This window comes from Lithobates pipiens, unplaced genomic scaffold, assembly GCF_037356315.1.
Source record: "Lithobates pipiens isolate NorthernLeopardFrog02 unplaced genomic scaffold, aLitPip1_a1.2 Scaffold_18, whole genome shotgun sequence".
Lineage (NCBI taxonomy): Eukaryota > Metazoa > Chordata > Amphibia > Anura > Ranidae > Lithobates > Lithobates pipiens.
Window position 1 is genome coordinate 633,069,554 of NW_027507758.1, and position 12,496 is coordinate 633,082,049.

General features: G+C 47.1%; 1 protein-coding gene across 1 annotated transcript in view; it reads right to left on the reverse strand.

Moving 5' to 3' along the window:
* Positions 1–12,496, reverse strand: part of LOC143986885 (uncharacterized) — a 159,558-nt gene that overhangs the window by 84,882 nt on the left and 62,180 nt on the right. The gene's annotated exons all lie outside the window — the stretch shown is intronic.

Below are 12,496 nucleotides of genomic sequence, written 5' to 3' on the forward strand. Positions count from 1 at the left end.
CACTGTAATATCCACAATCTCCCCCACTGTAATATCCACGCCATCTCCCCCACTGTAATATCCACAATCTCCCCACTGTAATATCCACGCCATCTCCCCACTGTAATATCCACAATCTCCCTACTGTAATATCCACGCCATCTCCCCCACTGTAATATCCACAATCTCCCCACTGTAATATCCACAATCTCCCTACTGTAATATCCACGTCATCTCCCCCACTGTAATATCCACAATCTCCCCACTGTAATATCCACAATCTCCCCACTGTAATATCCACAATCTCCCTACTGTAATATCCACGTCATCTCCCCCACTGTAATATCCACAATCTCCCCACTGTAATATCCACAATCTCCCCCACTGTAATATCCACAATCTCCCCACTGTAATATCCATGCCATCTCCCCCACTGTAATATCCACAATCTCCCCCACTGTAATATCCACATCATCTCCACCACTGTAATATCCACAATCTCCCCACTGTAATATCCACAATCTCCCCACTGTAATATCCACATCATCTCCCCCACTGTAATATCCACATTCTCCCCCACTGTAATATCCACAATCTCCCCCACTGTAATATCCATGCCATCTCCCCCACTGTAATATCCACAATCTCCCCACTGTAATATCCACGTCATCTCCCCCACTGTAATATCCACAATCTCCCTACTGTAATATCCACCTCATCTCCCCCACTGTAATATCCACAATCTCCCTACTGTAATATCCACAATCTCCCCCACTGTAATATCCACAATCTCCCTACTGTAATATCCACAATCTCCCCCACTGTAATATCCACAATCTCCCTACTGTAATATCCACAATCTCCCCCACTGTAATATCCACGTCATCTCCCCCACTGTAATATCCACAATCTCCCTACTGTAATATCCACAATCTCCCCACTGTAATATCCACAATCTCCCCACTGTAATATCCACGTCATCTCCCCCACTGTAATATCCACAATCTCCCCACTGTAATATCCACGTCATCTCCCCCACTGTAATATCCACATTCTCCCCCACTGTAATATCCACAATCTCCCCCACTGTAATATCCATGCCATCTCCCCCACTGTAATATCCACAATCTCCCCACTGTAATATCCACGTCATCTCCCCCACTGTAATATCCACAATCTCCCTACTGTAATATCCACCTCATCTCCCCCACTGTAATATCCACAATCTCCCTACTGTAATATCCACAATCTCCCCCACTGTAATATCCACAATCTCCCTACTGTAATATCCACAATCTCCCCCACTGTAATATCCACAATCTCCCTACTGTAATATCCACAATCTCCCCCACTGTAATATCCACGTCATCTCCCCCACTGTAATATCCACAATCTCCCTACTGTAATATCCACAATCTCCCCACTGTAATATCCACAATCTCCCTACTGTAATATCCACGCCATCTCCCCCACTGTAATATCCACAATCTCCCCACTGTAATATCCACGTCATCTCCCCCACTGTAATATCCACATTCTCCCCCACTGTAATATCCACAATCTCCCCCACTGTAATATCCATGCCATCTCCCCCACTGTAATATCCACGTCATCTCCCCCACTGTAATATCCACAATCTCCCTACTGTAATATCCACCTCATCTCCCCCACTGTAATATCCACAATCTCCCTACTGTAATATCCACAATCTCCCCCACTGTAATATCCACGTCATCTCCCCCACTGTAATATCCACAATCTCCCCACTGTAATATCCACGTCATCTCCCCCACTGTAATATCCACAATCTCCCTACTGTAATATCCACAATCTCCCCCACTGTAATATCCACAATCTCCCTACTGTAATATCCACAATCTCCCCCACTGTAATATCCACAATCTCCCTACTGTAATATCCACAATCTCCCCCACTGTAATATCCACGTCATCTCCCCCACTGTAATATCCACAATCTCCCTACTGTAATATCCACAATCTCCCCACTGTAATATCCACAATCTCCCCACTGTAATATCCACAATCTCCCTACTGTAATATCCACGCCATCTCCCCCACTGTAATATCCACAATCTCCCCACTGTAATATCCACGTCATCTCCCCCACTGTAATATCCACATTCTCCCCCACTGTAATATCCACAATCTCCCCCACTGTAATATCCATGCCATCTCCCCCACTGTAATATCCACGTCATCTCCCCCACTGTAATATCCACAATCTCCCTACTGTAATATCCACCTCATCTCCCCCACTGTAATATCCACAATCTCCCTACTGTAATATCCACAATCTCCCCCACTGTAATATCCACGTCATCTCCCCCACTGTAATATCCACAATCTCCCCACTGTAATATCCACGTCATCTCCCCCACTGTAATATCCACAATCTCCCCCACTGTAATATCCACAATCTCCCCCACTGTAATATCCACAATCTCCCCACTGTAATATCCACAATCTCCCCACTGTAATATCCACATCATCTCCCCCACTGTAATATCCACGTCACCTCCCCCACTGTAATGGACATCTCCCCCAGTATATGCAGCCACTTGTGCCTATCATACGCAGCCACTGTGCCCCCCGACCCCCCCCCCCCATTCACGGGGCTCGCAGCTCTGGCAGCACCCCCCCCCCCTCTGACAGAAGGGACTTACCGCAGCAGCTCCTCTCCAATGCACCAGAGCGGCGGCGACCTCTGCTCCAGCGTGTCTCCTCCGCTCCTCTTCCTAAGTGGCAGGCATCCAATAGGGTGGCCTGGCACTTTGGCCAATCAGGAAACAGGTCTGACGCCTTGCCTCCTGATTGGTGGGGAGGAAGGTTAGTGTGAAACCAGTAAAAATGAATTTGCTATCATCACACAATTGGGTGGGATCAGGGTGCACTCTCTGCGCCCGGAGCCCACCCTACTTTGATGCCTATTAGAGCCTCTGGCTCTAATCAGGTGCTTCAAAAAGTACCATCCCGCCATGGCAATCCATACATCCGGTGTCCTGAAAGGGGCCAGGCGCATGGATGGGGGGGCGGCACCCGTGCGCCCACAGTGCACGGACCCCCACACTGGTTTTAACATTTTTCTATTGCTGGCAATGGAATTGTATTTCCGCCAATTTAAATGGCATTTCATACTTTTTTTTATCTAGAAATTTCATTTTTGCTGCAGCAGGTTCAATACATGGAACAGATGTGCCACTTTACAGGCAGACCAAGAGGACCCCCCAGGAAAGGGATTTTTAATTCTTATTGTTTCACTTTAGGAATCAATATAATCACTGCTCCTGTAAAAATTATCTTTAAAAAAAAAATAGTTTTGCATTGATACATGTCCCCCAGGGCAGTACCCAGACCCCTATACACTTTTTTATGGCCATTTACTTGCATATAAGCCTTCAAAATGGGAACTTTTGATTTTTACAGTTCGGCTCCCATAGACTTTAATAGGGTTTGCCGTTCAGGTCAGAAATTTTTCTCTGTTCTGGGAGTTCTAGTGCAAACTGAACCGAGGGGTGTTCGGTCAATTTCTATACAGTATACATCATCCATTTATACATTATCTATATGGCGCCTACACAATATACAGACTTCAGGTCTATTTGGAATTAGAATGCTGTGAGCAGAGTTCCCCTTTCCTGCCAGCTCTCAGAATATGGAACTCCCCTTTGGTTAGAGCAGTCAGTAGGATGATTGGTGGGGTCTCACCTTGTTAGATCTGCCCATACATCCTCCAATAAGATCGTTTGTACTACCCAACAATGAAGAGACCTGAAGATACTGTAGTTCTAGAAATATGAAGAGTCCAATGACAGAAGATTATGGAAGATAAAACCTGGAACCACGGCACCAAGAGAGTCCAACTTCTTCTATTCTATGAAGATTGAATGTGTTTGAATAAGAAGTTAATCTGAACTTTACATACAATTATTTCCTAATGCAGGAAGAGGAAAAGGGGAAGCGGGATTTCTTCTACTTCCTCTATTGGAGCCTGCTCTGCCTTCAGTCACTTCTTACACGACTCATTGCTCGGTGCTTCCAAATTCCTCTTTAGATACAGAGATCAGAATAAGTCTCAAACTTCCTCAGGCTGTGTGTATGGGGGGTGTGAATTTGGAGTGATATGTTTGGAGGATTTTGGAGGGGTCACTATGTTGGTATTTAGAAGAATCAACAGAAAATGCCTAAAAATAAATGTTATTTACATCCAGTATATATTATATCCAGTAAAACCTAATTATATAAGAATAAAAAGACGCTCCATCAGAAACGCTCCTCAGACTTTGATGTGATAATCCCTTGTATCCATGTTCCCTTCTGCCATACATAGACTGTCTGGTGGGATTCCTAATCTGGGGAGACTTTAACCACTGGTTATCTACCATAGATTACCATAGTACAGACAGACCATGGACAGACCTCCACCTTCCACAGAAGAATTCTCCTTCTTCAGACTGAGATGGAGGATGTACAATTCTATAACTCCCGATCAATAAGATCTGATCATACTGGTTGATACAATAGTCCAGCGTACAGTATTATTGGCGTCTTCCTATGTATGTGTAATGGACCCCTGACTTGGTCTTCCGATCTGATCCCAGGTTATGATCCCTTAATGGAGCAAGCAACTAGGCACAGGGTATTTCATTCAGATGCATCAAATGCTCCTCAGATAGTAATCAGGCAGATAGTGTCTTTTTATTGTTTTGAAGAACTGGAATAAGGATTGGGAAACGCTTTGGGATGCCCAGAACCAAACAACATGAATGAGGACACTATCTCGAAGCAGCTATTTCCCGCTACAGAAAGGTAGCATACAGTTTCAGCACAAGGGCATTCTCTTCCCTAAGGCTCAGCCCTGGCATCTTGGTTTAGAACTGTCCCTCTATCCAGAAAGGGTGCACAAGCAACAGTCATTTGCTCAGGATTCTCTGACGCCTACTCACTGTGATCCAGGCAGACTGAAGGACTTGTTTTCTTCATCTGACTGACACAAGATATCCTAAATGGATCCTCTCTAGATTGTTGCCTTGAATATTCCTGTGACTTTAGTGGTGATCTTATGGCTCCTCACCAAGCGAGAACCATCCAGGACTTCATAAGGCTTCTCCTGAACCTTGGAAGGTTTAACAGCCTTTCCAGACTGGGTCACTCTCAGCAGGCAAAAGGAACCGGTAACTCTCTGCTCTCAGCCTTATACACACCTTACAGACCCCTGCTGGCCATTATTCTCAATGGAGGATTGACTGAAGCCGTATCCAGGGCCAGCTCAGACTCTGTCCTCTCCTGCTCACTATGTTTCCAAAAGATTCTGGAGTCTTTCTGGAGACAGACAAGCCTGCAGCTGCAGAACTCAGAGTAGGCAAAACACAATTAAGTGTCCAGCAGAACCAAAAAACTAAATTTGGCTCACTTCTATCACCTGACCTAGGATGGCGCTACATATGAATGACTTCAGAGTGATGAAGGAATAATGTCTACACTTGTAGTCACCAGGGATGAGTGTAGGATTTGGTGTTACTTTGATTTCACAGTAAATCCTGCGGGTTTGAAGTTTGCAGTCTCTGAAAATGTATGCACAAATATACTTATGAAATGGGGGCTCAGGGAGGCCAATGAATGGAACCCGGACAGACTGGCTGATCCCTAGTAGGGATGAAGTTCAAGTTCACAGTGACACAGGGTTTTCTGTAATCTCTCAGGCCGCGTACACACGGGCGGACTGTTCGCCCAACCTTGTCCGCTGAACAGTGTTTGGGCGGACAGTCCGCTCGTGTGTGGGCTTTCAGCGGACAGTTTCAGCGGACAGTTGGATGGACAAAGTCTTTCGGAAATTCCGAAAAACTGTCCGCTGAAACTGTGTTTGAGCGAACAGTCCGCCCGTGTGTGGGCCTGTCCGCTGTACTTTCGAAATGAGCGGACTGTTCCCGCTCGGAAAGTCCGCCCATTTCGAGCGCGTGTACAGGTAGGCGGGGCCCGCGAAGGAGACGTCGCGGGCTCCGCCGCCTGGAATGGGCTTAAAGGGGAACCCCAACGCCGAAAAAAATCGGCGTGGGGGTTCCCCCAAAGTCCACACCAGACCCTTGTCCGAGCACGCTACCCGGCCGGCCAGGAAAGGGGGGCGAGCGAGCGCGCCCCCCCTCCTGAGCCGTACCAGGCCGCGTGCCCTCAACATGGGGGGTGCCTTGGGGAAGGGGGGGCCGCGCGGCCCCCCCACCCCAAAGCACCTTGTCCCCATGTTGATGAGGACAAGGGCCTCTTCCCGACAACCCTGGCCGTTGGTTGTCGGGGTCTGCGGGCGGGGGGCTTATCGGAATCCGGGAGCCCCCTTTAAGAAGGGGGCCCCCGGATACCGGCCCCCCACCCTATGTGAATGAGTATGGGGTACAATGTACCCCTACCCATTCACCTGTGAAATAAAGTACAAAAAAAAACACAACACAGGGGAAAAAATATTTTATTGCACAGCTCCGGGGGTCTTCCGTCTTCGGGGGTCTTCTCGCCGGACTCCTCCGCTATGTGTGTGTAGCTCTTTTACTAGCGGAGGAGTCCGGCTTTCTTCCTCCCCGCCGCCGGCCTCTTCTCCCGACTTCGGGGGTCTTGTCCCCCTCTTCGGTTCTTCTGCCGGGCCACCGCGCCTTCTTGTAGCTCTTTTACAGGCGGTGGCCCGGTCTTCTGTCGCCGCTGCCTTCCGTTCTTCTGTCGCCGCCTTCGGTTCTTCTGCCGGGCCACCGCGCCTTCTTGTAGCTCTTTTACAGGCGGTGGCCCGGTCTTCTGTCGCCGCCTTCCGTTCTTGTTCTTCTTCTTGTTCTTCTTCTCCAGGCGATGTTGACACGTCGCTCCCTCCGGCCGGAATGCCAGGGACACGCTCCGCTGCCACTTATATAGTGACAATGGGGCGGTGTCACATGGTATATGTCACATGGGTTGGTCACATGGGTGCTCGCTCGCCCCCCTTTCCTGGCCGGCCGGGTAGCGTGCTCGGACAAGGGTCTGGTGTGGACTTTGGGGGAACCCCCACGCCGATTTTTTTCGGCGTTGGGGTTCCCCTTTAAGTCCATTCCAGGCGGCGGAGCCCGCGACGTCTCCTTCGCGGGCCCCGCCTACCTGTACACGCGCTCGAAATGGGCGGATTTGCCTCCTCCTTACGTGGGCGAGTCCGTTCATTTCAAAAGTTGAGCGAACTGTTTGGCAAACAGTTCGCTGAAACAGTCCGCTCGTGTGTGGGCAAGTCCGCTCATGCAAATTTTGAGCGGACTGTTTGCCGAAACTGTTTGACGAACAAGGTTGGGCAAACAGTCCGCGCGTGTGTACGCGGCCTCACTGTTCACCACTAGGGATGAACTGAACACCCCCCGTTCACACCAGAACTTGTGAATGAACAGACAAAAAATTTGTGCGAGCATGCAAGTACCATTAAAGTCTTTGGGACACGAATGTGAAAAATCAAAGGTGCTCATTTTAAAGGCTTATATGCAAATTTTTGCCATCAAAAGTGTTGGGGATCCGGGTCCTGCCCCAGGGGACATGCATCAATGCAAAAAAAGTTTCCAAAATAGCCATTTTTTCAGGAGCAGTGATTTTAACAATAAAAATTAAATGTTCCTTTAAATATCGTGCCGGGTCCCCTTAGTCTGCATGTAAAGTAGCAAATTTTTCCCATGTTTACAACAGTACCGCAGCAAAATGACATTTCTAAAGGAAAAAAATGTCATTTAAAACTGCTTGCGGCTGTAATGTATTGCAGGATCTTTGCAATATACATAAAAAAATCATTGAAAAAAACAGCCACATTTTTTTTAAATGGCATGGGAGTCCCCCACAAAATCCATACCAGACCCAAAGGGCCTAGTATGGATGGGAGAACCCATGCCTTTTTGTTTATTAATTCTGTCATAGGGCTTCCCTTAAGCACTTCAATACACTATATTGTATATTGTACACTGCACTATATACCCTGCACTGTATTATATACACTACACTGACTGCACTATATACTCTGCTGAAAAATTGGACCTTAGATGTTGGTGGTGGCAGAACATGGTAACCCCTCATTGTTACTGTTGTTGGGCGCAGGAATGGTCCCTGCTGTTAAATATTATTTCAAAAATTGTAATTACATGCCCCTGTTAAACAGGGGCAGAAAAATTGGGCCTTGGGTGGTGGTGGTGCCCTAAACCAAAAATATTGTTGGAAGCTAGCATCATTGTGATTGAGGATGAATAGGATAAGCAGCATAGGCAGTTTTCAAGGGATCCCAGATCCATAGCAAATTCAATCAGTTACATCAGCATCAGGTGCTCGACAGCTGCTGATCCAGGACTGATTAATTTTGATAAATGTGAGCCTATCAACGGGGTCTGTGGACAGGTGCACTCTTTGATCTGTTACAAACCCTCCAGCAACACTGAATGTGCGTCCGGAAAGCATGTTGGATGCAGGACAGGCCATTAGTTCAAATGCATATTGAACAAGTTCTAGCCAGTGGTACATCTTCAAGACCCAGTAACCCTGTGGATACTCTGTTGGAAAGGTCTCCAAGTCTGCTCTTGCCCCTAGATATTCCTGTTCCATATAATGCAGATGCTGGCGATGGTTGCTGGAATCTATCAGACCTTGGCGCTGAGGACTGAAAAATTGTTTAAAGGCAACGGTCAGCCAGCCACCTTCTCCACCGCTCTTCCTCTGAACGAAGCCTCAGAAACACATTGTCCAGCACCAGGAAATTGTAACCTCTCAGAGTCTGGAAATGCATTACACAAACTTTTCTTCGGGGCCTCCTGAAGATGTTTCATCCTCTGCTCCCTCTGCGAAGGCTGTATGACATCTGCAACCTTACCCTTGTAACGTGGATCAAGAAGGTTTGCCAGCCAGTAGAGATCCCTTGCCTTAATACCACAAATCCTAGGGTCCTTTTGCAGGCTTTGCAGAATAAGGGAGGCCATGCAGCATAAGTTTGCAGAGGAATTCTGTTCTGAGTCATCTGGGTCACTAAGGATCACATTATCCTCACTACCTCACTACTACCTCCTCACAGCCATGTACAACTCAGTTTCTGGGGACTGAAAACCATCCCTTGAAGACTGCTGCTTGTTATCCTCAACATCCACGCTGACACAATCCTCCTCCTCTTCTTCCTGTGTGTTTGGAGGACCTGCAGGAATGCTATCTGAATAAAGGGGGCCTTGAAAGGAAAGGATGTCCTCCTCCGCTGTTCTGCCTCAAGTGCCCATGATTCAACAAAGCGTGTGCTCCAGCAGGAACACTAGAGGGACAGTGTCACTGATGCATGCATTGTCGATGCTCACCATGCTTGTGGCCTCCTCAAATGGTACCAGGACACTGCATGCATCCTTAATCTGTAGCCACTGGTGTGGAGAAAAGAAGCCAAGCTCCGCTGACCCTGTCCTAGTACCATACTCAGGTACTCATTGATGGAACTCTGCTGTGTGTGCAGCTGCTGCAGCATTGCTAATATTGAGTGCAACTTGGTGGGCAAGTCACAAATGAGGTGGTTGGTAGGCAGATTGCTTTCCCTTTGAATGTCAGCCAGCTGAGCACTGGCATTGTATGACTGGCAGAAATGACCACAGCCTTTTCTGGCCTGCCTCAGGAGATCCTGTAAGCCTGGGTACCTGCTCAAGAACCGCTGCACCACCAAATTCAGGATGTGTGCCAAACATGGATCAAGTGTCCCTGTCGGAGGGCGGAGAGAAGGTTGGTGCCATTGTCACATACAACCATTCCTGGCTGAAGCTGGCGTGGCGTCAACCACCTCTGAGCCTGCCCCTGCAGAGCTGACAGATTCTCTGCCCCAGTATGGCTCATGTCCCCTGGGCAGACCAACTCAAGCACCGCATGGCATCTTTTTGCCTGACTGCTTGCATAGCCCTTGATCACTTAGGGAGCACTGCTGGTTCAGAGGACATTTCTGCAGAAGATGCCATAGAGCAGTGGTTCTCAACATTTCTAGTGCCGTGACCCCTTGATAAAATTGCCCAAGTTGTGGGGACCCCTAACAGTAAAATTTATTTTGTAGCATGGGTTTTCAGCATCCGAGGCAAGACAAGTGATGAGTCCCTTCCACTCATGCAGTATCAAAACCCCTTTATGGTACATATTACCACTCTTTCTCTTTGTTCTCCTTTCTTTCCCTATTATCTCTCTCTATTCTAATTTCTTGTTTTTTTCCCCCATTCCTCTCTTGCAATCTTTCTTGTTCTCTCTCCCCCCTTTGCTTTGTTCCCCCTCCCCCTTTTCCTCTCCCCTCCATGTATTCTCTATTTTAATTCCTTCTCTTACTCCTTGGTGGGGGGGAACTGAACTGAGAACTGTAGTAGGACTTTTAATGGCAACTATAATCACAGGTAGTGTTACACACTTTATCTCTGGATTCACTCCGAGTCTCCGACTTTGTGGTGTCTCATAGCAGTTACAACTATGCCAAAATCTGGAGATAGGGTCTCCTCCAGTCCCTCCCACTTCACATTCCTGAACAGTCAGCTGACCTCTAGTCTCTGTGCCCCAGCCATGCCGTGAACTGAATGGGCGGCCGCGAAGGCGCCCACGGGCTCCAGGAACAACCCAGCTGGGCAGCCACAGGCTCCAGGGACAGCCCTGCTGGGTGGCCGCAAAAAGGCAGAGAGAGTGGTGCGGGCTTCAAGAACAGCCCAGGATTCAGTGACCCCAGGCAAATCATCATTCGACCCCCAGGATGAGAGCCACTGCCATAGAGGGGGAAGAAGAGGACGGTAGTGGAGCATGCAGATTTTGTGGCAGAATAACCACTAGCTTTTTGGAGGCATGGTGGTGGGAACAAGCTCCAACACTGAACCCTGTTCTGCATCCTTCCCAGCTGCCAGCAGAGTTACCCAGTGCGCCGTGAAGGAACGATAACATCTCTGCCCATGCCCGCTGGACCATGAGTCAGCTGTAATATGAACCTTACTGCTGACCGCCCTGTCCAACGAGGCCAAAACATTGCCTTTCACCTGGCGGTAGAGAGCAGGAATGGCCTTATGTAAAAAGAAATGCCGTTTTGGAACCTGCCACTGTGGTACAGCACATTCCACAAATTCACGAAAAGGCTGAGTCTCCCAGCTGAAAAGGCAGCAGTTGCAATGCTAGCAATTTGGCCAAGCTTGCATTTAAATACTGAGCATGTGAATGGCTGGGACCGAATTTCTTTTTACGGTTCAGCAACTGGGGTAGGGAAATTTGCCTGCTGAATTCAACTGGTGGTACTGCTAGCAGATTGGCTGCAAGTACTTGGGACACCTATTGCTTTACCTTCATTCCTCTCAGTTCAGGTTTTTGATAACACTGGAGTTATTGTAGGGTTTGAGATACCAGATGAAGGAGAAGTCCGCCTATTTCTATGATGTGGATTTTTCAGGTGCTGCTGCCAAGGGACTGCATGGCAGTTTGTCATATGTCTGGTTAAGCACGTAGTGACCAAACGGCTGCTGTTCTGGCCACACTTGATCCACTTCAGACATAGGTTTCAAACAGCAATGGTATGAGCTGCTGCACATGTGTCATCAAAGGCCCACCCCAAGGAACTTTTAAAAGTCAGCAGCGCCATCACGGAACACTGGGACAAAGCCAATATCTTGGGAAAAATCAGGACTGTTGGCAAGTATGTAATAAATAGAAAATATGTTGGAGGAGCATAACAAGCATTTTCCCAGCTGTTATAAATTTGGGCCATCATTTAATTAATTAACACATTCATTTCCTATGATCGTCAGCTCCATCTAGAAGCCATAATGCGGTATATTCCCTAAAATACATCTATCAGGAAAAGTAGAGCAATACTACATTATTGCCACTAGAGGGTACCAATAATAATAGGAAATCATTGTATGAAATTAAATATAACCGATACTTTAGTTTCTGGGGCTTGTTCTGCCGCCTCTCTTTTGTTCCAAGACTACATCTCAGTACACACTTCCTACAATTATTACTTGGAGTAGTTTCCATGATGAGCTTTGAAATGTTGGTCATAGAGACAAGACGCTCGCTACTATTACTGTCTTTGAATATCAACAGTTTTTACATATCTTTACTATGTTAAATATTGTTTTTACAATTGGATGTTACTGATGATTGTATCCACTGCCCCTTTGTGTATTCCGAGGCCCTTGGGTCATCTAACTTCACCATTTTTCTAATAAAATATTTGTTAAATTACAATAAAAAATACTAATATTTTTCACACCTAGGGGAATGCATGCAACATTCATTTATTCATTCATACTATTTTTGTTTAATAGGCCGCTAAATATTTACAAAAGCAACAAAATGCATGAAAGGTAATGACTCCATTTTTATTTTTCTACTGCTATCAATGGCCGACACGGTACAACACTTCATCCATGTCTTTGGTGATCTCTGATCTCCTTACAAACTGTTTCTTACATGATGAAGATCAGCCATGGAGTATATCTGAGGTGTATATCAGGGTGTGCTTCTTCCCCACATGAGAGCTGTGATGTCCA